The sequence below is a fragment of the Apteryx mantelli genome, chromosome 24, assembly GCF_036417845.1.
Source record: "Apteryx mantelli isolate bAptMan1 chromosome 24, bAptMan1.hap1, whole genome shotgun sequence".
Classification (NCBI taxonomy): Eukaryota; Metazoa; Chordata; class Aves; order Apterygiformes; family Apterygidae; genus Apteryx; species Apteryx mantelli.
The window spans coordinates 1,210,503-1,223,384 of NC_090001.1; positions in this window are offsets into that span (position 1 = coordinate 1,210,503).

The following is a 12,882-nucleotide window of genomic DNA, read 5'->3' on the forward strand; positions in this document are numbered from 1 at the left end:
TCCTGCTGCTGTTGGTGGACATGTCTCAGGAAAGCTGCAGCCACCACCCAAAGGCTGCAGTGAGGAAATGCCTGCTGTGGCAGCAGGGGGATGGTCCTGAGGAACACAGGGTCTGTCCCCACAAGCTGCTGCCTGACTCCCCTGCCCTCTGCTTCCCCTCCACTTGTAGTTTTGGAGCACTGGAGAGGGAAGGGACCAGCCCAAGGTGACAACTGGCTGCCACCCTTGCAGGAGAGAGGTGTGAGATCACACCTTGACAAGGGCCAGGGAAGCTGAGCTCTCCTAATGGACATGGGAGCCATGGTCTCACCCCATCTTTATTTGTCTGAGCCTCACTCTGTCCCTTGAGCTCCTTTGGTGTCAGTGCAAAAGAGACACTGCAAAGGGAAACTCTCCTCTTTGCACTGAAGGCATCTCAGGGAGCTCAGACTAGTGGGCTCTGAGGTTCACCCATCTCTGCTGATGAAGGGGGAAGCCTGGCTTCCTGCTTCTACACGGTCTGTCAGTCAGATTCAAACGAGAGATTCCTGAGGACAAGTGGCACAAACCAAACCTCTTTGTCTTTTGACAAGAATGTAACAGAGGAAAGTAAAGAAAGAAAGAAGTGAACAACACATAGCCTTGAGGCCAGATACCCTGGGATTGGTGAGTGGCTGCACTGGGACAGTTATTGGTGCTGACATTGTACCGATTGAACGGGTTTCCTCAAGGCATCCTTGAGCTCCTTGTTCCTCATGCTGTAGATGAGGGGGTTCATTGCTGGAGGCACCACCGAGTACAGAACAGACACCACCAGATCCAGAAGTGGGGAGGAGAGGGAGGGGGGCTTCAGGTAGGCAAACAAGATAGTGCTCATAAACAGGGAGACCACAGCCAGGTGAGGCAGGCACATGGAGAAGGCTTTGTGCCGGCCCTGCTCAGAGGGGATCCTCAGCACAACTGTGAAGATCTGCACGTAGGACAGCACAATGAAAACAAAACACCCGAAGACTAAACCAACACTAATCACAACAGCCTCAAGTTCCCTGAGGTAGGTGTCTGAGCAGGAGAGCTTGAAGATCTGGGCCATTTCACAGAAGAACTGCTCCACAACATTGCCTTGGCAGAGTGGTATGGAAAATGTGTTAGCAGTGTGCAGGAGAGCATAGAGAAAACCACTGGCCCAGGCAGCTGCTGCCATTTTGACAAAAGCTCTGCTGCCCATGATGGTCCCGTAGTGCAGGGGTCTGCAGATGGCCACGTAGCGGTCATAGGCCATGACAGTGAGAAGAGAATATTCTGCTGAGAACAAGAAGAAAAGCAGAAAGACCTGGGCAGCACATCCCCAGTAGGAAATGGTCCTGGTATTCCAGAGAGCATTGGCCATGGATTTGGGGACAGTGACAGAGATGGAGCCAAGGTCGAGGAGGGAGAGGTTGAGGAGGAAGAAGTACATGGGGGTGTGGAGGTGGTGGTCGCAGGCTATGGCTGTGATGATGAGGCCATTGCCCAGGAGGGCAGCCAGGTAGATGCCCAGGAAGAGCCAGAAGTGCAAGAGCTGCAGCTCCCGCGTATCTGCAAATGCCAGGAGGAGGAACTCGTTGAAGGAGCTGCTGTTGGACATTTGCTCACCCTGGGCACGTGGGACTGTCCAAGGAGAAAAAGACATTGAGAAGTTAGGAGACACTTTTCAAGCAAAAAAACCCCCAAAATGTTCCAGTTCTCATACAACACCCCATATTGCATCTCTCTTTGCTAAGAGGATCTGCGTGCAGCTCCCTTGCTTGAGCTCCACTTTCCACTGCCTGAGTGTGCTGTGAGGACCAGGGACCTCTGCCCATGGGCTCCAGAGGAGTCCATCCTGCTGTACAGTGTTGGGAAGGAGGGAATGGAGTTGACTAGCTCTGACATACAGAAGTAAAGTCCACTTGTCATGTGGAAGGCCCTTTCAGCATCTGCACCACCAGTTCTAAAGAAGGAGGGTTGAGGAACAGAGTGTTAGGGATTTTTTAAAATTGCCTTTTTTCTTTTCGATGTCCTTGTTACCCCTGGGGAATGTTCCTCAAAGTTAAACATCTTTGGCATTTCTCCTGAGTCCTGAGAGGAAAGGATTCACTCTCACTTGGTGCAGAGTGAGGACAGCTAGTCTGTTAGCCTTGATCCCAGCTGTCCTGTGTTCCCACCTCTTTGAGCTGGAGGATGGTCACACTCATATGCTGCCTTACAAAGAAACAAGCCCCTGCTGAGTGCACAGGAGTCGAGTTTCAAGGTACAGATGTCCAACGTTCTCTCCCTTTCTCAGAGCACCAGAGGGAGGTCTCCATACTCCCCTTCTAGCCAAGGACACACAGGGCTCTTTTCAGCTGCCCCTGTACAGCTGCCCACCACCATTTCCATACTCTTCGCATCTCTGCAGCTTCTTCATGGGTCTCTCAGACATCACAGAGATGCTATGAGACAGCTATGCCCTTCTGGAGGGCAGCTCTCAGCCTGGCAGGACGCCGCAGGGAAACAGTCAAATGTCCTAAAGATGGTCTGTCCTTAAGGGAGAATCTGCTCTTTTCCCAGCCCCACGGACTGCATTTCCTGGAGCCCCACAGGTTAGAAGGGGGCTGGGGCAACCTCGCTCCCATGCAGACCCCGCTGTTGCACAACTTGCAGGGCAGGTGTCTGAACTGCAGCTGAACCCCCCCAACCTGAGGGAGACCAAGAGAAGAGCAGGAGCAGCATGGACAGGAGGGCAAACAAGGAGCAACACCATGATCCTGCTGCCAAGGGAGGCAAGGAGACAGAGACAGATGGGCACTCAGGAAAGTCTTCACCTTACCCAGCTGGTCATGCCACCTCAAAGACAGCAACATTGCAGGGCCGTTGTTCTCAACCCGTTTTTGGGCAGCATGAAATAGGCCCGTGGCAGGAGACATGCCCCTCTCCTCTGCTGGAGCTCTGGCTGCAGAGGAGGTGGCTTATGCCCCAGACTCCATTGCTGTCAGGGCAGAGGCTCTGCTGGATGGGAGAGGAGATGTGGGGGGCTTGCTCAGAAGAAGAAGGTGTCTGTGTCAGAGGGACTGCCCATGACTTGCCCAAATCCACCCTCCCATGATGATTCTCTTTGTTGCTCTCATTCCCTGCCCATCTCTGCTGCCTGGAGCTGCCCCTGCTGGGAGCTCATTCTCTGCCCCAATGACTTTTCCCAGTCAGTATGCACAGACCCCATCCCACCCTGTGGGTGTTCAGTTCTGCCCAACAGAAACCTCCTGGCTCAGGGCACTGGGCAGGGGCATCTCTGTGCATGCAGGTCCTAAGGAGCAGGTCAGATAAAGCCCGAGGAGGCCGTAAAGGTGATGCTGGTGCTGTCTGTAGGCTGAGGTGGGGCTGAAGGGGTTTGCTGAGGTTTCTCACAAACCTACTGACTCTGAGAGTGAAGGCTGAGGAGTTGCAGTCCCTTGCCAAACCAGAAAGCTCTTTCCTTTTTTCTCCCTGCCAAAATAAGGAAACTGAAAGCGCAGACGCCAGAAGGAAAGCTCCTTCCCTTTTGAATAGTCGTTTTTTCACCTTGCTCTTGAAAAGACCCCTCAAATATGCCCTGTGCAGGAGCTAGAGCTGTGAGCAGCCCTGACCTATGCAGCACCCTCTCAACAGGAGAATGAACCTGCCCTGCTGGGGGTCGATCCTCCTACCCAGAGCTTCTCCCCGCTGCACCGTGAGGAATTCCCCGGGCAGGCTGAGTGCTGACCCTTGCAGGCAGCAGAGCCACTGCCCCAGGCACATGGCACCCTGGGGCAGAGGGACACTGCTCTGAATTATGGTGCCGGTGCAGTCCTGGGTGCACTCCCTGGCTTCACACGCCTGCAGTGTCCCTGGGAGAAGGTAGCAGCATGTCCTGTCCCTCCAACAGATAGAAAAACTATCAGTCACAAGATGAGATGGGTTTAGAAGACCTCTCCAAGAACCCCAGTAGTATTGCTCTACAGGCAGAGACTCACCGTGTCAAGGGCTGTGAAGATTTCTCCCACAAGAGCTCTCCTCTCCTCTGTCCTCCCACTCCACACTGCCTTCCACGTCTCTCTGTTTTTTCTCATCTTATGGCAGCAGCAGCAGGCAGTACCTGGAGCCCTGCTGCTCTTTGCAGAGGAGCTACTCCTGGACAGAGCTGTCTCTTAGCAGTGCTGCCAGGTTGCCATGAGCTCCCTCTGTCCCAGGAGCCTGGCCCCACTTGGGAACAGGGGCCCAGCTGAAAGTAGGACTTCATTTCTCCTTCGTACTCCCTCCTCCTGGGAGATGTTCACTGAGGCAGACTAAAGTAATCATGCAGATCTCTACATTGCAAACAGCTGATGTAATTCAGTGCACACACTTGATTTAATGCCATGACAATAGGCCTGCAGGGCCATGTCCGATGCTTGGGGTGTCCAGCACAGCCACATGTCTCTAGCAGGTACAGCGTGGGACCTACAGGAAAACCATGCCCTTTTGGAGTGGTTGCTGGGCAAGTGCCCGAGGGCACCTCAGGTTTCCTGCCTGTGCCCAAATAAATGAATCCCACCACTACCTTTAGGCAAAGTCCATCACGTCTACATCCAACCGTCCTGCATAGATGGGAGGCCCATCACACCAAGGTCTCCACTCTTCAGTGGCACCTTGTCCTTCCTGGAGATTGGTTCACCTTTGTCACAGGCCCCACAGTGCTACAAGTCAGCTCAGGCAGCAAACTCCTCTCCTGCCATTGCTGCACAGCCCAGCTCTGTTGGAACCTCATTTCACCATTCCATTGCCTCCTGCTAGCTATGCCAGCTTGCCTCTGCTCTGAAGTGGAGCCATTGCACACATGGTGTCCTTTGCTCTTGGCAACAGGTTTCTCCACAACCAGACTGTGCTCTGTGTCTCAGCTGAGGCTCTGCAGCTCAACTATAGACAAGTGCAGGCAGCCTGGGCACAGACAGGAGCAGATGGAGATGCACAAGCTGTCCCAGCACTACAGCATTGCTGGGATTGCTGAGATGTGCTGGGATCACTCACGTGACTGGAGGGCTGTAAAAGCAGGCTACAAGATCTTCAGGAAAGAGTGTGAGGGAAGATGAGGAGGGAGGATGGCCTTTGTGTGAAGGGCCAGCTCAGATGTATGGAGCTCTTCCATGGGATGGTCAGGGGTTGAGTGAGAGCTTGTGGGAGAGCATGAGAGGAAGGGTGACATAGTGACCACCTGATCAGGGTGAGGAAGTGGACATGGGCTCCCTTAAGCAACCTGAGGAAGTCTGTGCATCACAGGCTCTGGTTCTTATCAGGAGACCTTTTTCTCCCTGACATTCACTGGACGGCCAAACAGCAGGGTGCTTAAAGAGTCCAGGAGGTTTCTGGAGGGTGTCAGGGACAACTTCTTAGCACAGCTGCATGATGGGCCCAGAAGGGTGATGCTTTCCTGGATGTGGAAATTACAAGCAAGGAGGAACTGATCAGGCATGGGATAGTCAGTGTCCGCCTTGCCTAAGGTGACCATGAAAAAGTGGAGTGCCAGATCCTGAAGGGAGCGAGGAAGAACTGTAGCAGAGTACAGACCGTGGACTTCAGAGGAGCAGACTTGGGCCTCTCCAAGCAACTGGTGGGGAGTGCCATGGGAGACATCTCTGAAAGGCCCAGGAGCTCCGGAAAAGCAGGAGGCCTTCAAGGACAGCACCCGCCAAGCACAGGAATGGTTCATAGCACTACTCAGTAAAACTAGGCGGCATGTCAGAGGACTACCTTGACTAAACAGGGAACTTGTGCCTGAGCCCCTCATCTACAGCATGAGGAACAAGGAGCTCAAAGATGCCCTGAGGAAAATGATTTCATGGACATTTTTCAGCAGTGATAAAATTGCCATTGCTCTCCACAGTTGAATCCCAGTGTATCCCAACCAGGACTGAGCTTTGTTTGTTCACTTTACTGTTGTTATTACTACTATTATTTGTTATCATTTTGCTACAGAAGTGCTTGGCTTCATCCCAGTTTTAATGAGACTGCTCTGTCTCACCTAGTGCCCATATAAAATTGTGTCTACCGCTGGGTCAGAGCTGACTCCCTCACAGTCTCTTTGTCTTCAAGTAAGTTCTACGCAGTGCAGTGCCTGAAGGCTGGGCTCTTCTTCCAAAGCCGGTGTCAAGAAACAGCCCCAAGAATTGCACCCCACAAGGACCTGCTGTGCAGGGTTGTCCATGGGTTTAGAAGCAAAAAGCTCATAATCATGTTATGATCTCTTAGAGACCAAGGCCTGGATTTAGGATTCACCCATCGGTGTCCAGTGGCAGTGGAGATGACAAATTGTCCCTGATGTACATACCCAGGGCTGTCCCACATGTTAAGGCACCGTGTCAGATGCCCATCCTTCTGGAGGGGAATCTGGAGGTGCCAGGAGAGTGCAGGGGATCTCCTGGGACAGCGTGTGCCTGGTGTGGGCAGTGAGTGGAGCCTCACAAAGCGAGACATCCTCCAAGGTGGAGTCACCTAAAAGTAAAACGCTAAACAAGGGATCCACAGGCAAAGGAGGACTCTGCAGTCCCAGGAGAGGCCATGGAGACCCAGCTGGCAGGGGAAAGGGGGACTGGAGAGCAATTCCTGTCGTTGTCAATGAAATACCCTGTGCTGGCTCTGGAGGTGCACCTGGACACAACTAGTAGCTTTGGAAATGCTCCATAGTCCCTCCAAGCACCTTCCGCATCTGCAGAGCCCTGGAGGCATTGGAGGCCATGATCCCCATTTGGATGGATCTGCTTCCCACCCTCACCAGCATGGCCAGTGCAGTCACGTCGTGGCCCTGTGGCCCCACAGCCCACTCACTCTGCAGAGCAGCAGCGCCAGCTTGGGGCCCTGCGGGAGAACGGGGGAGGGGGTGTGGGAACAGCCAGCGAGATCAGAGGAGCGATTGGGAGACATCAGAAGGAAGTGGAACTGGGCTTGAAAGTGTCTTGGAGAGAAGAATGCTGACATTTAATGCAAGACAATGGTCAGAGTGTGGGTGCACAAAAGGGAGCTCATGGTGCAGAGCCAGAAGTCCTTTCTGCCCTGACCCCTGACATGGCCTGGGAAGTGGCTGAAGAAGGATGAATGCTCCCCACCTTCCCACTCACAGTGCCATCATCACTCCTGATGGGAGTGTTAGAGCTTGTGTTGAAGGAAGAAGGACCCAGGAGCCATCTGAGTTTCCTGCTGTCCCCAGGAGCCATCTGAGTTTCCTGCTGTCCCTCAGGCCCTGTCCCCAGCACACGTTCTTGCGGCAATCTTCCCCACCCTGCATGCTAGCCATTACCCCAGAAGTCACCCCCAGACAGGGCTCCACACCCAGCTGGAGGACTGGTCATCCAGCTGTGACCCCTGGGAGGACGAGCCCTCTCCTGGGTCATCTGCAGGCCTGGCAGGGAGTATGCAGAGGAGGTCCTGGGCCTGTAGATCATCCTCATGTCCATGGGGGCCCTCAAGCAGAGTGTCTCATGCAAAGATCCAGCCCAGCTTGTTGTTGCATGAGCAGAGAGGAGAAACTGCCCCAGGAAACTCCTCCCACACCCAGGCACTTGTACCAGCCATTTCCAGTACTGGCTTTCCCCACGCTCCTGGTGAGGGGTGATCTTTGAATGTGACCAGCTCCATCTTCCCGCGGGGCTCAGCACCTGTATGGGGGGTGAAGGCCAGCCCTGCCTGGCCTCTCTCCAGGCCCAGACCACAGCAGACCCCGCAGCATGGCTGTTTGCTTCTCCTGGGAGGGACAGGGCTGGGGCTGGGCATGGGCCGGGGACTGGTGAGAGGCTGCAAAGCAGGAGGGCTGTGGGCTGCATTCAGCCCCTTCAGCTACTGAGGTGTCCCCAGATGGTGCTTTGCATCCTGGGTCTTAAGGGCTGAGAACTCTTCAGAGCCAGAGTGGATCTGAGTCCCACCACCTCAGCTCGTGGGTTACAGGTCACCAGCAGGGCTGGACATGCTGCAGGGAGGGAATTGCTGCACGGGGCATGAGCGGATCCACTTCTGCCCTCTCCCTCTACCCAACCCTCTACTGCCTTCTCCTGCTGTATCATCTCAAAGGTCCTTTGGCAGGGGCATTTTTTGGTTTCTGACCCTATATCTGACCCTGCTTTGAGCAGCAGGTTGCACTGCGGGCCTCCTGTGGTCCCTTCAGCCTGCATTATCCTAAAAGCCTATGAGCTCAGGCCCCATTTCAAGCACAGAGCAAATGTTTCTGGGATGTGAGTCATCTGTGCTTTATGTGACCATGTGAAAGAAGGCCGGTGAACACCTCCTCCTCCTCCTCCTCACTGACTGTAAGGGGAGCCTGGGAGGCACTGCCTCACTCATATCTACATTACACCGGAAATTCTTTGCATCCACCTTTAGCTGCATGAAAGGCCATTGCCTGGATCCCCTCAGAGGTGAGAGGAGAAATGGGAGACTTTCTTCAGTATGATTTCTCTGCGTCTGCAGTTTGCGCCTCTAGGTAGATGGGGCCATGCTGCCCTTTCTTTCTTAGCTGAAGCTCAGACTGGATGGGCATGTGAATGTGGAGGTTGGCTGCCACTGCAATGACCTTGAGATGGTGGAGAGGTGGGGGGAATAGCAGAGTCACCATCCTTGGACTGCGGGAGAGAGGATTTCATCATGTTCAGGATCTGCTTGTCAGGATCCCACAGGTGACTGCCGTGGAGGGCAGAGGGGCCATGGAGCCCTCTTGGCTCTTCAGGGACAATGTCCTCAAGGCACAGGAAGCCTGCAGTCTGCAGGAAAGCCCATCAGGGCCTGGCATGAGGCTGGCATGGATGAACAGACACTCTGTGACTTAGGACTTGAGAAACAGGAAGAAAGTGCCCAGAGGGTTGAAAGGGGAACAGGCTACCCAGGGAGAAGACACAGGCATTGGCTGTGAGGGAAGGGATGGAGTTAGGCAAGCCAAAGCTCAGCTGGAGCTCGAGCTGGAACTCTCAAGAGATGGGGAGGGCAACCAGAAGGACTTCTGTAAGGATGTTGGCAGCACAAGGAAGGCAGCCAAGAAAAAAGTGCTCTCCCTGCTGAGTGGGGCAGGGGTTGTAGTGACAAAGACGTGGAAAGGACTGAGGAACTCATTGCCTCTTTTACCTTGTCTTTTCCTGCTGTCATCTACTGCCAGGCCTCCCTGGCCCCCAAGTCCTCTGGAGCATCTGTGATAACGAGTCATCACCCATGGTAGAGGAAGATGCAGCTGGGGAGGACTTGTGCCCAGTGGGCACACACAAGTCCCTGGGACCAGGCGGGAAGCACCCCAGGGTGCTGGGGCAGCTGGCTGGAGTCATTGCAATGCTGCTGTTGATCATCTTTGAAATGCCAGGGTGACCAAGGAGGTTCCTGATGCCTGGGAAAAGGCAGACATCACACCAATGTTCAAGAAGGGCAAGAGGGAGGATCCCGGGAATGACAAGCTGGTCAGCTTCATCTCAGTCTTTGGGAAGGTGATGGAGCACATCCTCCTGGAAAGAATTTCTAAGGATTTCCAAGCACATGAAGGACAAGAATTGGAAGAGGCAACATGGGTTGACCAAGGGGAAATGGAAACCATGCCTGACCAACTTGATTTCCTTCCACCACAAGACGAATGTCTGTGTGCACAAGGGGAAAGCAGGGGTTTTGGTGTACCTTCACTTTAGCAAGGCCTTTGAAACAGTTGCCCAGAGTTTACCTATAGTGAAACTGGTGAGACCAGCAGTGGGTAAATGGATCATATGGCAGCTTGAAGATTGGCTGTATCATCAGGCCAAAATCAGTCATCAGTGGTACAAGGCCAAAAAGGTGACCGGTTACTGGTGGCATCCCTCAGTGGTCAACCCCTGGGGCAACACTGTTGAACTTCTTCATTAACAACCCAGACCATGGGATGGAGGACAGTCTCAGCGCATTTGTGGAAAACGTGTAACTGGAGGAAGCCCCTGAGCAACCTCATCTTTCCCTCTGCATTGAGCAGGGTAGTGGGACTAGATGGCGTCGAGAGGTCTCGTCCACCCTAAGTGCTGTGATTCAATGAATCTTTTCTGGGAGAGCTCTGTAAAGAGAGAAGAGGCAGAGGAAGAAGACAGGACAGAAAGGCAGAAGAAAAGATGAAGAATAGGTCAGTATAAATATAGTAGTGCTTCAGAAGAAAGTGTCTCCATTCAGACTGTTCGTAGGAAATGCATTGTGATGAGTTAACTGTACATATAGAGAGACATACAAACACACACACACACACTTTATATATATATATATATATATATATATATAAACACAAACACACTCACAAAGAGAAAGTAACTACTGCATGCACAAGGCACTGCCAATAAACAATAAAGAAAGAAAAACATTGAATGAAAGAACTGATACAATCTTTTTGAAGTTCTGTGCATGAAGATTTTTTGCAGTTATTACATAGGGTTATTTTTTGAGTAAGTTTCATCTCATGATGAAAATTTAACTTTCAGGCCTTTATTCATTTGTCACCCATAAAGGCTATTGCTGCCTGAGATGCCCTGGGATCGCTGTGTTCCCAGGTGGCGCTGGGAAATGTGACCCAAGACCTACGGGATCCTTTCTGGAGCATTAGCTGGTCACCAGGAGAAGTCTCTCAAGACCTTTCAGGGAGACACCTCATTTCTCTCTGTTGCCCAGAAAGGGAAGTTCAGGCAGCTGGTTAGACAGAGACCTCTGCACTGAAGGTGTCTGACATCAGGTGAGATCAGTCTCATCCGTGTAAAATGTGTAGGTGCTCCTTTAAGACATCACTGTAACATAGGTTTGCTGAGATTTGTGCAAATTTGGCCATCCAAAAAATGGAGTATTTCACTGAAGCTGGTTCCTCTGTTTTCCACTATCTTTTGAGAGAACTCAATTTCTCTGTGTGTCACGCTCTGCGCAAGGAGGAGTGGCATGGACAGCCCTTGGCAGGGAGTGTTTTGCAGGGTTCTGGGCTCCGTGTGAGGCACAACAATCTTTTTTAATGGTGTGGGCCTGATTATACAAGTAGCATTTAGAAAATGTCAATAAAAAATGCAACAGGAAGAAATTAAGTAAATGATCTAAAGCAATTTTTTTTACACTTATCAGCTTTTAACATTCCTTGGTTTCTTATCATCCTTCTTGCTTTGTTTTTAGTATACTGGTCTTTTTCTTTTTTTTTTTTTTTTTGAAAAAGCAATGTTCAGAATTGGGGTGGGATGCAATCACAAGGTAACAGACATCTGGTGCCATTGTAGGTGCCCTGGTCCCCTCTGCCCAACCTCCCTCTGCAGCTCCGAGGGGCTCCGGTCTCCTGCAGGTCGTCTGTGAGAGCTGCCAGACCCAGGCGGGTACCTCAGATACATCAGGGCCTCTCCAAGTGCCACTGGATGCTTGTGGTTAGACACCTGAGCTCTGCCTCAGTAGGTGAAGAACTGTTTTCAACGTCTGAAAAAAATATGTGCCCCTTTTCCTCAGCTGAAATGATTGACTAATTTGAATAAAAATGTCAATGTTTTCCCATGATGACATAATGGAAATTTCCGGAAAGGTTATTAGTCTCTGGAGAAGAGCTATTGATCTGCCCCTGAACTTGTGTCACCACTGCTCGGTCTATTGTGCTGTGTATAAAACCTCAGTAATCTTTCACATATTTGTACATGCCCTGACTAAATTGGTCATTTCTAAAGTCATCTTTGCATCAGATCCAGGTCTCCCTGAATGGCAGCACAGCGCCCTGGGGTATCAGCCACTCCTCCCAGTTTGGTCTCATCAGCAAACTTGCTGAGGGTGCACTCTGTCCCTTCATCCAGGTCACTGAGGAAGAAGTTGAACAAGACTGGACCCCAGTACCTGGGGGACACCTCTAGCTCCAGGCCTCCAACTAGAGACTGCGCTGCTGATCACAACCCTCAGAGCTCTGCCATTCAGCCACTTCTCAATCCACCTCACTGTCCACTCATCTAGCCCATATTTCCTCAGCTTCCCTATGAGGATGTTATGGGAGACAGTGTTGAAAGCCTTGCTGAGTTTTTATTAAACTGCATCATGTTTTAGTTTGGTTTGATCCCAATTAAGAAAAACCCTTCTGTGTCTATTTGCAGCTAGTTCTCGAAGGAAAGCAGGGGGGAATTGGTGCACAGGAGCTGTAACATGCAGCTACAGACTCGAGTGGAAAAAGGTCCGATTTTAACAAGAGTGATGTAGGTCCCCAGTAGCTGATGAGCAAAATGGTGGGGTTGGGACAACGGGGAGGAAGGATGATCATTCATGCCTCCTATGAAAAATGCTGCTTTTCTTAGACATCAAGATTCATTAGGAGACCCTCTGAATCAATATGAATTAGAGAATGTGCCTCTCTCTTATTCTGCAAGCTGAAAACGAAAACATAAAAGGCAGAAATCCTTTCTTTTTTTTAGGGGCTCACTGAAATCTTCTTCTTTTAAATACACTCCCAAGACCCCTCCAGTTAGCCACACAAGAACTGAAGAATTGAAAAAAGCCATGTGGAATGACATCGGCTTCTTAGGGCTTTTTGCATTTTAATAGCCCCTTGGGAATATTTGGTGCTTAGTCCATGAACTTCAGATACTGAGAGTAGGCTGAACAAACATCTCAAGAAGATGAATTCGGAAGCAAACCCCAAAGCTACTTGGAGCATTAATGGGTCCCCCTGAGGGCCATTACTCACAGAGCCTCCCTAGGGGCTAATGAGAACAGAAAGTTGTAGGCCCTGATTGCAGGTAGGCAAAGGAAATGTGCAGGTGGCTCTGATGCCAAGTCAACCTTGATGTGTTTTATCATACAACATGGCCAAGCAGTGACACCCAGCCCCTGGGTAGGGTGATCCCTTGCCTCACACTTTGCTCAGGCCTCTCTGTGGGGGCAGTGTGAGGGTGGGGGTGTGCAACACTGAGTTAGGGACAACAAGATGGCACCTTCCAG